This window comes from Coregonus lavaretus, assembly GCF_964263955.1.
Source record: "Coregonus lavaretus genome assembly, contig: HAP1_SCAFFOLD_441, whole genome shotgun sequence".
Taxonomy (NCBI): domain Eukaryota; kingdom Metazoa; phylum Chordata; class Actinopteri; order Salmoniformes; family Salmonidae; genus Coregonus; species Coregonus lavaretus.
The window spans coordinates 320,649-333,576 of NW_028162706.1; positions in this window are offsets into that span (position 1 = coordinate 320,649).

Genomic DNA, 12,928 nt, shown 5'->3' on the forward strand with positions numbered 1-12,928 from the left:
AGAGAGAAAGAGAGAAAGAGAGAGGAGAGAGGAGAGAGGGGGGTTACAGCTCATGGACACCTTAATGATGTTAGGAATTCAGAGATGTGATAACAGCAGCAGTTTTACAAATGACAGAGCAGTAAAAACATGGCAGTGTTCTCTCTGCCACATATCCCACACACACACACCACACACACAGGGCCATGCACAGACTTAGTAGGGGGTAGGTGCTCAAAATGAAAAAAGGGCACCCACCGACTTTCATCAATCGACCTTCATAATTCATTTCTCGAAATTCATAACACACTAACTGCCTTTGTAGTGAAACATTTAAAAAAATTGAGCATAGGCCTATTTATTTCTGCAACAACACACTCACTCATCACAAATGGTAAGCAAGCTAGTTACAGTGCCTCCTAAAGACATGATTGGAGGGTGGGGTATCAGCTGATCATTGATGTTGATGTAAATCTACTAGTTAGCTAGCTCAATATTGATTTTTTACTGATTGCGATTTATCTTCATTGCTCTTAAATAATAACTTCATAATATTCATAATCTTCTAACTCATGATATATGGCTGGCTGGCTAGTGGCTTGTGTGGATATTTTAGTATATGGTGGTTAGCTCGAGTCTACACTACCTGTGTTGCTGCTGCCCTGACACATGTGCAACTCCAGACTGATGTCACGATCGTCGTAATGAGTGGACCAAGGCGCAGCGTGAAATGCGTACATCTTTTATTGAGTACTATTAACAATAACAAAACGAAACGTGAAGTCCTCGGTCATAAACACAAACCTACACGGAACAATATCCCACAAATGACAAGTGCACAACATGCTGCCTAAGTATGGTTCCCAATCAGAGACAACAAGACACAGCTGCCTCCGATTGGGACCCACCCCGGCCAACACAGAAATACACGATCTAGAAAAGAACACATAGAAAACAAAACATAGACACTACACATAGAAACTAACACCCTGGCTCAACATATAAGAGTCCCCAGAGCCAGGGCGTGACAACTGAAGAAGGGATAGAGATGGGTCGGAGGGTCGAAGATGTAGCCGCTCCTCTCTATGTCTTTCTGTCTCTCTCTGCTTCGGGTAGGCAATATTGACTGAATATTGATGATGATGTAAATCAAGTGTTATCAAGTGTTAATGAAATATTATGCTGCATGTGCTGTGGCAGTGCTGTTGATATATAAACTAGGTAGCTTGCTACACACACTCGACCGATGACCGCATCTCAAGCCATGCATGTTTGGATACCGGGCATGAGCAATCTCTGTACAGGGCAGACTGGGAAACAGGTGAAACCGAGCTCCATAGAGGGCAGATCAACAGGCGCAACCAACCAACAGACGGGATGGGGGGTGGCGATCTTCACGAGGTCACAATGATATGTGGGCAGTAGGTTCAGAACAACAACGGCAAAAACTGTGTACAAAAATAATATATATATACTGTATATATAGAGTACCAGACAAAAGTTTGGACATTGTAGAATAATACATTGTAGAATAATAGTGAAGACATCAAAACTATGAAATAACACATATGGAATCATGTCGTAACTAAAAAAGTGTTCAATAAATCAAAATATATTTTATATTTGAGATTCTTCAAATAGCAACCCTTTGCCTTGATGACAGGTTTGCACACTCTTGGCATTCTCTCAACCAGCTTCATGAGGTAGTCGCCTGGAATGCATTTCAATTAACAGGTGTGCCTTCTTAAAAGTTAATTTGTGGAATGTATTTAATTTATTTAATTCTTAATGCGTTTGAGCCAATCAGTTGTGTTGTGACAAGGTAGGGGGGGAATAGAGAAGATAGCCCTATTTGGTAAACGACCAAGTCCATATTAAGGCAAGAACAGCTCAAATAATCAAAGAGAGACAGTTCATCATTACTTTAAGACATGAAGGTCAGTCAATACGGAACATTTCAAGAACTTTGAAAGTATATTCAAGTGCAGTCGCAAAAACCATGAAGTGCTATGATGAAACTGGCTCTCATGAGGACCGCCACAGGAATGGAAGACCCAGAGTTACCTCTGCTGCAGAGGATAAGTTCATTAGAGTTACCAGCCTCAGAAATTGCAGGCCAAATAAATGCTTCACAGAGTTCAAGTCACATACACATCTCAACATCAACTGTTCAGAGGGGACTGTGTGAATCAGGCCTTCATGGTTGAATTGCTGCAAAGAAAGCACTACTAAAGGACACCAATAAGAAGAAGAGACCTGCTTGGGCCAAGAAACATGATCAATGGACATTAGACCAGTGGAAATGTGTCCTTTGGTCTGGAGTCCAAATTGGAGATTTTTGGTTCCAACCGCCGTGTGGGTGAACGGATGATCTCAAAAGTTTGGACAAACCTGCTCATTCAAGGATTTTTCTTTATTTTTACTATTTTCTACATTGTAGAATAATAGTGAAGACATCAAAACTATGAAATAACACATATGGAATCATGTAGTAACCAAAAAAGTGTTTAATAAATCAAAAGCTGTCATCAAGGCAAAGGGTGGCTATTTCAAGAATCTCAAATATAAAATATATTTAGATTTGATTAACAATTTTTTGGTTACTACATGATTCCATATGTGTTATTTCATAGTTTTGATCTCTTCACTGTTATTCTACAATGTAGAAAATAGTAAAAATAAAGAAAACCCCTTGAATGAGTACGTGTATCCAAACATTTGACTGGTAGTGTATATATATCAGCTGTGCTAACATAATTGCAAAAGGGTTTTCTAATGATCAATTAGCCTTTTAAAATTATAAACTTGGATTAGCAAACACAACGTGCCATTGGAACACAGGACTGATGGTTGCTGATAATGGGCCTCTGTACGCCTATGTAGATATTCCATTAAAAATCAGCCGTTTCCAGCTACAATAGCCATTTACAACATTAACAATGTCTACACTGTATTTCTGATCAATTTGATGTTATTTTAATGGACAAAATAATTGCTTTTCTTTCGAAAACAAGGACATTTCTAAGTGACCCCAAACTTTTGAACGGTAGTATATATATATATATATATATATATATATATATATATATATATATATACTACCACCCAAAGGGCACTTGGCGAGTGAGAGTGCAAAGGGGCAGGTCCAGGTAGACACTATCTGTGCACGTGCCTGTACACACACACACACACAGACACACACTTCATACTGTCCACTAGATGACAGTAGTGAGCTTTATCGTTTAATCAAACCTGGGGTGACCCTTTATCCTAAGACCTAGCAGCACTGCTACATGCTACACTGGTACTACTTTTATTACTCATTTTGGGAAGTCCTTGCATAGACTGTGGTCAATGAAAAGCTACTTTATAACAAAAAAAAACTAAACACATCTCCATCTTCCCTACACATATCAGGTGAGGTAATGTTTATCTCATGAAGTGAGTAAGTTGACAACAAAAACTCAGCCTTCAAAGGTCAAAGTCAAAGGATAATTACATAGATGTGTGTCTCCTGTTCTCTCTCTCTCTCTCTCTCTGACTTTCTCTGTCTGTATCACTCACGCCACCATCTTCAAAATCATTTACCTCTAAAGTCACTCAATAAATGATTGTGTGTGTGTTTGTTTGTTTGTTTGTTTGTTTGTTTGTTTGTTTGTTTGTTTGTGTGTGTGTAAGCGTGTGTTTAAGTGTGAGTGTGAAATGGCTCACTCTCGCATGAGTGAGTAGGAGTGAGTGTGACTAGCTATAATGTGTTTATATGTTTATATGTGAGCGTCATTGTTTCTGACTATGTTTCTGTACATGCATTCAGGATTCTAGATGTAAATGTGTGGTAGGATTTTCATTGTAGTTTCCAGTCACTACTTAGAGGCGGTTGTAAAATTACAGAGGTTGTTCAGTAAACCTGTTTGACTGGTAACAGCCGAGCAGCACCACTCCCTCCGTAAGAGACTTGGCTAGCAAAAGGAGAAATGTCAGGTGCTTAAAACCACAGTAGAGTATGTAAACATATCACAGAATGAATCATTTCTCCATTCATTTTACTAAGTTCCCAACACATTACTTGCTCCTTTTTCGATCAAGGTATTTGTGTACATTAAAATCAGGTCAAAGCTCTGACTCCACGTGACTGAAACCTGATGTCATCCCAATCATCACAGTTTAGCCCGTGCCTCCTACGCTTCCCCAGTACACAGCTAAATTTCCACCTAAAAGTAACACCCTTACTCACACTACAGTATGACTCACTTAGATCTTAATCACTTCTGATCTGTACCCCCATCCACCATCCAGTCAAGGCTTAAGCATTTGGCAGTCTAGCGGTTAAGCCTGGAGGTTAAGAGTGTTGGGCCAGTAACTGAAAGGTTGCTGGTTCGACTCTCCGAGCCGACTAGAGCATCAGCTTCTGAAAAATAATGATTAAAATATAAATGTCTTTAAGTTTACTTAAATGATGCTTTAGGCCTACACATGCTTTCCTTATCAAGGGTAGCCAAGCCATACATATACACTTAAGTATATGAGCCAATCAGAGGTTTCCAAAAAATTTCGAAGGATCTATGGATGTCCTTTTCAAAATATTTTCATATCACAGCACAATATTGGGTCTTCATCATAGAGCTGTATAGAGATCATTACTTGGAAATAACCTGTTTTTGCATGGTCATTGCCATTGAGGGTTTCCACCATTTGAGTCAACTGGGTGGGAATTCCTATAGCCTGGTTGCCATCTTTGTTTAGCTCTTACATTCCACTTTGGCAAATGACAGGAGTGGCAAGGAGTGGAATGTTAGCTAAAAAGACTGGTACACAGACTAGGATTCCTATGGGTTGGGAGTAGAGTCCTGCATCAAGTCGGGTACCACGGTTCGGGTAGGTGACCTGCAAAAAAAATCAGCTGGCAGGTGGAATTAAACATTCCTTCAACCCATTGGTCGGTTTGCGGTTCAGAACAATTATATTGTGGGTCGGAAATGTTTTAGTTAGTCTCGCCGTGGCCTTGGGTTGCCTAGCAACCAGAGTAAACAAACACGCAGCGCTCATGCCTCATTCACACAGACTTGAAGTTCGCTAGTCTAGTTGATATCAACGTGTGTTTTAATAACATTGATGATTCACTTTCTTTTGCTTATACAGTGCCTATAGAAAGTCTACACCTTCTTGAACTTTTTTATAAAACATTTTCCAAATTAAGAAAACATTTCAAATGGAAATATCAAAATTGGATAAGTCTCAACCCCCCTGAGTTAATACCTGGTGGAAGCACCTTTGGCAGCCATTACAGCTGTGAATAATTTCCATTAAGATTCGACCATCTTTGCACAACTCTTAGGGCAACATATAAACATAGTTTTGCCCATTTTTAAAGCAGTTTCATCAGATAATGTATTATTTGTGTATATGTTAGCTTTAGGACATTTATACATATTTTTTTGTATTAAAAGTATTATTTCAGCTGGAAAGTTCAAAGCTTCCACAGTTTTGAATAGGAAAGGCCATTCAAGACGGTCAAAAGCCTTTTTCGGCATCAACAGCCATTATTGATAAATCTATATCTTGTTTTATTGCGTACTGTATTAAACCGAATCATGTTCTTCTATTTGTTTGTAAGTGTCTATTTTTAATAAACCCTTTTTGATTGATATGTATCAAGGTAAGACTTTTGCCATTCTATTGCTTATAAGCTTTGTTATTATTTTATTGTCACAATTTGTTAAACTTATAGGTCTATAATCAGCAGGGGACTCTCCAGATTCTCCTGGTTTTAATATAACTGAAATAACTGTTTGATACTGTACATGGAACTAGGAAGTACTGAATTGAGTGACAGTTGTGTTGTCATTTGTGTAAATAGCAGGGCTAATTTGTCCCAACATGTTGAATAGAATTATATGGGAAAGCCATCCATTCCTGGTGCTTTTCTCTGTGCGAATGTTTTAACAGTATCTAATATTTCTTCTTGGGTGATCTCTGTTTTTAGTGATAATTTTTTGTCTGCTGATAATTGCTTCAGAGTTTTTGAGTCTAAGAAGGCTATAGGATCAGTCCAACTGTTGTTTAATTCAGATTTATACACATTTTCATAGTAGATTTTAAAATTGTCATTAAATCATGTTGTTTCTAATTACTGCTTTTGTACCTTTATCATAGAAATTGTATTTGTCTGTGTCCTATATTTGTATTCGTCTCTGTCCTATATGTCTACATTTGTAATGGTAAAGGTTTACATTTTTCGTTTGCATATCTAATACATTTCGGGTCCAAACTCTGTCGCTAAATGTATTTTCTATTGGTGTAATTCAACATGATACCGGAGAATGATCCGATATCACTATATAATTTTTGGAAATAAAATGTAGTCAATTCTTGAATAGCTTTTCTTACTTTGAGAAAAAAGTTATAGTATTTTGTAGTTGGGAATAATAATCTCCAGGTGTCCTATAGACAATTTTAGAGATGAACATTTTAAGCCTCTTTGGAGGCTACCTAAATTTGTCTTTTTTATTACTACTTCTGTCAATCTTAGCAAATGTATAATTTAGGTCACCTGCTAAAATAATAGTTCCTGTCTGGATTTGAATTCTATCTAAAAACACCAAATTTGCCCCTGGTGAGATATACAATGAAATCAATGCATATTTTCACCATTTAAGGTACAATTCAACATTAGAAAACAGCCTTCTTGGTCCATGTGCTGAGAAATAAGGGGAAATGGTGTATTCTTATTTATCAGGATGCCTACACCTCTGCTGTTACTACAGGGGGCAGGGTTTGGTGTGGGAAGCTTATGGGGAAGCTGCATTCAGGAGAGGGAGAGAGACGACTCAAGTAGCAAACGGAGTAAACTATAAAAACTGACATTATACCCGCCGGAGTGGTGTGTATCACATTTAACAAACCAAACATTGAAATATAGTTATAGAAGGTTAAGTAAACACCCAAACCGGTCCATGCATCAATTCCGGTATATAGTGGAATACAGTATACCGCCCAGCCCTAAAACAATTTGCTAGATATATTGATGTTATTTGCGGGTAACGGGTCGGCTCTCTGAACAATTCTATGCGGTTAGGAATTGATATGGCCGGCGCGGGGCGAGTGCGGCTCCAAAAAACAGACCCATGCAGGACACTAGTTGTGAGCGATCAGAGCATTGTCTTCTTCAAATTGGTTTGCCTAGCTTGTAAATGGCTTTAAGCTATATCACCACCATCTAATGGCCACAATAAATGAATGACTAGATTTAGTTAAAGACTCCAACAATATTAGCTTTACACTTTTAAAAAATAAGATATTGTACTACTTTAAAATTGAGAGCCTCAATGGCGCTGCCCATGAGTTATGGAATTTTCAATGACTGAAGAAATGGGAGGATTTTTGTTGTATTTTTTGTGTAGATTAATGTTATGTTCCATTTGTATTTTCACCCCATGCAGTTGGAGGCAACATTAGTTGTCGTACGCCATAAAACCTTAGTGAAGAAGGCGCTGCCCATGCGAGACCTCTATACATCTCTATGGTCTTCATCACCAATTTGAAAACAAATAGGATCAGGAAGTAGAATGTTATTCTTCCTCTGCACAGCACACATATACAATGCTGAGTCCCTTGTGATTGGCAGTGGTGGAAAAAGTACCCAATTATCATACTTGAGTAAAGTAAAGATACCTTCATAGAGAATTAATCAAGTAAAAGTGAAAGTCACCCAGTAAAATACTACTTGAGTAAAAGTCTAAAAGTCATAGGACGCCACCTTTCCAACAAGTCAGTTAGTCTAATTTCTGCCTTGCTAGAGCTACCCCGGTCAACTGTAAGTGCTGTTATTGTGAAGTGGACATGTCTAGGAGCAACAACTGCTCAGCCGCGAAGTGGTAGGCCACACAAGCTCGGGACCGCCAAGTGCTGAAGCGTGCAGCGCGTAAAAATCGTCTGTCCTCGGTTGGAACACTCACTACCGAGTTTCAAACTGCCTCTGGAAGCAACGTCAGCACAAGAACTGTTGGTCGGGAGCTTCATGAAATGGGTTTCCATGGCCGAGCAGACGCACACAAGTCAAATTAGTCCGAAATTCCCCCATTTCTTTCAGGTTTTTCAGAAAAACATAAAAATGGGATGTTCTAAGTCCACAACAATGCTTAACCCACATTAGGAGACAACTTTTGAGGTCTGGGAAAAATCGAAGAAATTTAGATTTTTGAGTGTAGTTACCCTTTCTGTAGCGCACATGAGATGGAGTTTGCAAAAGAAATGGCAGCTGGATTGATGCAAATAATCATGATATCAAACGTTCCCACAACTTTAGAGAATGTTCGATTAAGAGTCTCACTAGAACATTCATGTGTCCAGTTTTCTGTGGGTTAGTCCAAACATACACGTTCTCATTTAACGTGTCTAGAACATCAATATCTTATATTCTGAGAACACGGCAACCATGTTTTTGTGAATGTTTGATGTGATGTTGATGGACTATTCTCCTAACCCTCAGAAAACTGGACACATTAATGTTCTTGCAACATCCCATAAACATTAATGTTGTATATTCTGAGAATATTGTAACCACATTCTAGATAAGTTCTGCTTGACATTAAGGGAATGTTCTCCTAACTTTAACACCAAAACATTCTAAAAAGGTTCTCAGAAGGTTTTTGCTAACATAGATAGAATGCTTCCCTAACTAACGGAAAACTGGACACTCAAACATTAGGGTAACATTACGGATAACAATACATAAATTGTTAGCTGGGTTAGCCCTTTCAATAAATTATGCCTGCCAAGCAATGTGTTGCTTGTTACTAGCTAGCTAACTAGCTAGCTACCTAGCTTTATATTGAGGGCTGGGTTTCTCCAAATATTTTTATAACTAATCCTAGCTCCTTGTTCTATCTGTGGTTTCTCTGACAGCAACATAGCTAACTAGAACTGGCTAAGATTATTTATAGCAAAAAAGTTTCATATTTTTCCCTGCAGTTGATCCTTCTGGTTTGAAGAATGAACGGCCTATGGATAGACCCCAGCCAATATAAGTTATTATTTTGTTTCATTTAGCTAGCTAGTTCCCAATGATATTAAAATGTGTTCATCAATATTAATCCCTAATACTTCATCTTGTGTGGAATTATTTCACTGACTCTCTGCATTATCCACATGTGAGTCTGAAAATGGACACTGGAGGTTAAGGAATCTGCATGGTAAGTATTCATTTGTTGTTCATGAAAATTAACACTTAATTGTTCATCTTGTGTGGAATTGTTTCACTAACTCTCTTGTCTCTGCATTATCCACAGTGTAACTGTCAACTTGTGAGTCTGAAGTGGACACTGGAGGTTAAGGAATAATAATTTGATGTTCATGGACATTAACCCCTAATTCTTTATCTTGTGTGGAATTGTTTCACTGACTCTCTGTCTCTGCATTATCCACAGGGTAACTGTTAACATAGTCTGATAATGGACCAGGGGAAGGAATCTGCATTGTAAGTATCAATTTGATCTTTAAAGACCTTATTTTCAAGTACAGATGATAAGTGCACAGAGGTAATTTGTACATTATATATATTTTTTCAGTTGCAACCTTCCAATGACTTGCCACAATTCAACAATGGACCATGTTATTTGAACTGAAAATAAAGATGATTAAAAGCACTCCTTTAGTTGTCAGTCATGAGTCATTTATTAAAACTTTTCAAAGTATACTACAGTATGCTATTGTGTAATAGTGTTGAACCTTTTAGTGTTATGCATTGCATTTGAATGTTGCCAAATACTGTATCTAAGGTAAATAGCTACATATTGTATTTCTTAAAATAAATGTCAACATGTATTTCTAGCCCACATATTTGCATATATGTTCAATAAATATATAAATAGCACATGTGTATCAAATGCCTACTACCACATATGGATAAGTAATACATGTAAATATATGTACATACAGTGCCTTGCAAAAATATTCATCCCCCTTGACATTTTTCCAATTTTCTTGCATTACAAACTGTATGTAATGGACACACACAAAATAGTCCAAATTGGTGAAGTGAAATGAAAAATATAACTTGTTTCAAAGAATTCTAAAAAATAAATAACGGAGAAGTGGTGCATGCATATGTACTCACCCCCTTTGCTATGAAGCCCCTAAATAAGATCTGGTGCAACCAATTACCTTCAGAAGTCACGTAATTAGTTAAATAAAGTCCACCTGTGTGCAATCTAAGTGTCACATGATCTCAGTATATATACACCTGTTCTGAAAGGCCCCAGAGTCTGCAACACCACTAAGCAAGGGGCACCACCAAGCAAGCGGCACCATGAAGACCAAGGAGCTCTCCAAACAGGTCAGGGACTAAGTTGTGGAAAAGTACAGATCATGGTTGGGTTATAAAAAAATATCTGAAACTTTGAACATCCGACGGAGCACCATTAAATCCATTATTAAAAAATTGAAAGAATATGGCACCACAACAAACCTGCCAAGAGAGGGCAACCCACCAAAACTCACAGACCAGGCAAGGAGGGCATTAATCAGTGAGGGAACAAAGAGACCAAAGATAACCCTGAAGGAGCTGCAAAGCTCCACAGCGGAGATTGGAGTATCTGTCCATTGGACCACTTTAAGCCGTACACTCCACAGAGCTGGGCTTTACGGAAGAGTGTCCAGAAAAAAGCCATTGCTTAAAGACAAAAATAAGCAAACACGTTTGCTGTTCGCCAAAAGGCATGTGGGAGACTCCCCAAAGATATGGAAGAAGGTACTCTGGTCAGATGAGACTAAAATTGAGCTTTTTGGCCATCAAGGAAAACGCTATGTCTGGCGCAAACCCAACACCTCTCATCACCCCGAGAATACCATCCCAACAGTGAAGCATGGTGGTGGCAGCATCATGCTGTGGGGATGTTTTTCATCAGCAGGGACTGGGAAACTGGTCATAATTGAAGGAATTACGCATGGTGCTAAATACAGGGAAATTCTTGAGGGAAACATGTTTCAGTCTTCCAGAGATTTGAGACTGGGATGGGGGTTCACCTTCCAGCAGGACAATTACCCTAAGCATACTGCTAAAGCAACACTCGAGTGGTTTAAGGGGAAACATTTAAATGTCTTGGAATGGCCTAGTCAAAGCCCAGACCTTAATCCAATTGAGAATCTGTGGTATGACTTAAAGATTGCTGTACACCAGCGGAACCCATCCAAGTTGAAGGAGCTGGAGCAGTTTTGCCTTGAAGAATGGGCAAAAATCCCAGTGGCTAGATGTGCCAAGCTTATAGAAACATACCCCAAGAGACTTGCAGCTGTAATTGCTGCAAAAGGTGTCTCTACAAAGTATTGACTTTGGGGGGGGGGGGGGGGGGGGGGGGGGGGGGTGAATAGTTAAAATATTTTGCATTTTCTAAGTGGTAGGCATGTTGTGTGAATCAAATGATATAAACCCCCCAAAACCCATTTTAATTCCAGGTTGTAAGGCAACAAAATAGGAAAAATGCCAAGGGGGGTGAATACTTTTGCAAGCCACTGTATGTTAAATATTTTTAAAAAATAAAAAAATGGCCAGAATTGAATATAAGTAAATGTATTCATGGAATATGTGTGACATGAGTAATACATGTATTTATATATAAGTATTTAAAATATTAGTACATACAGTACCAGTCAAAAGTTTGGACACACCTACTCATTCAAGGGTTTATCTTTATTTTTACTATTTTCGACCATGAAGGTCGAATAATAGTGAAGACATCAAAACTATAAAATAACACATATGGAATCATGTAGTAACCAAAAAAGTGTTAAACAAATCAAAATATATTTTATATTTGAGATTCTTCAAATAGCAACCATTTGCCTTGATGACAGCTTTGCACACTCTTGGCATTCTCTCAACCAGCTTCATGAGGTAGTCACCTGCAATGCATTTCAATTAACAGGTGTGCCTTCTTAAAAGTTAATTTGTAGAATTTATTTCCTTCTTAATGTGTTTGAGCCAATCAGTTGTGTTGTGACAAGATAGGGTATACAGAAGATAGCCCTATTTGGTAAAAGACCAAAGAACCAAGAACAGCTCAAATAAGCAAAGAGAAACGACAGTCCGTCATTACTTTAAGACATGAAGGTCAGTCAATCCGGAACATTTCAGGAACTTTGAAAGTTTCTTCAAGTGCAGTTGCAAAAACCATAAAGTGCTATGATGAAACTGGCTCTCATGAGGACCGCCACAAGAATGGAAGACCCAGAGTTACCTCTGCTGCAGAGGATAAGTTCATTAGAGTTAACTGCACCTCAGAGATTGCAGCCCAAATAAATGCTTCACAGAGTTAAAGTCACAGACAGATCTCAACATCGACTGTTCAGATGGGACTGTGTGAATCAGGCCTTTATGGTCGAATTGCTGCAAAGAAACCACTACTAAAGGACACAAATAAGAAGAAGAGACCTGCTTGGGCCAAAAAACACGAGCAATGGACATTAGACCAGTGGAAATGTGTCCTTTGGTATGGAGTCTTTGTGAGACGCGGGGTGGGTGAACGGAAGATCTCCGCATGTTTAGTTACCACCGTAAAGCATGGAGGAGGAGGTGTTATGGTGTGGGGGTGCTTTGCTGGTGAACTTTCTGTAATTTATTTAGAATTCAAGGCATACTTAACCAGCATGGCTACCACAGCATTCTGCAGTGATACGTCATCCCATTTGGTTTGGGCTTAGTGGGACATTCATTAGTTTTTCAACAGTACAATGACCCAACACACCGCCAGGCTGTGTAAGGGCTATTTTACCAAGAAGGAGAGTGATGGCGTGCTGCATCAGATGACCTGGCTTCCACAATCCCCCGACCTCAACCCAATTGAGATGGTTTGGGATGAGTCGGAAGGCAGAGTGAAGGAAAAGAAGCCAACAAGTGCTCAGCATTTGTGGAAACTCCTTCAAGACTGTTGGAAAAGCATTCCAGGTGAAGCTG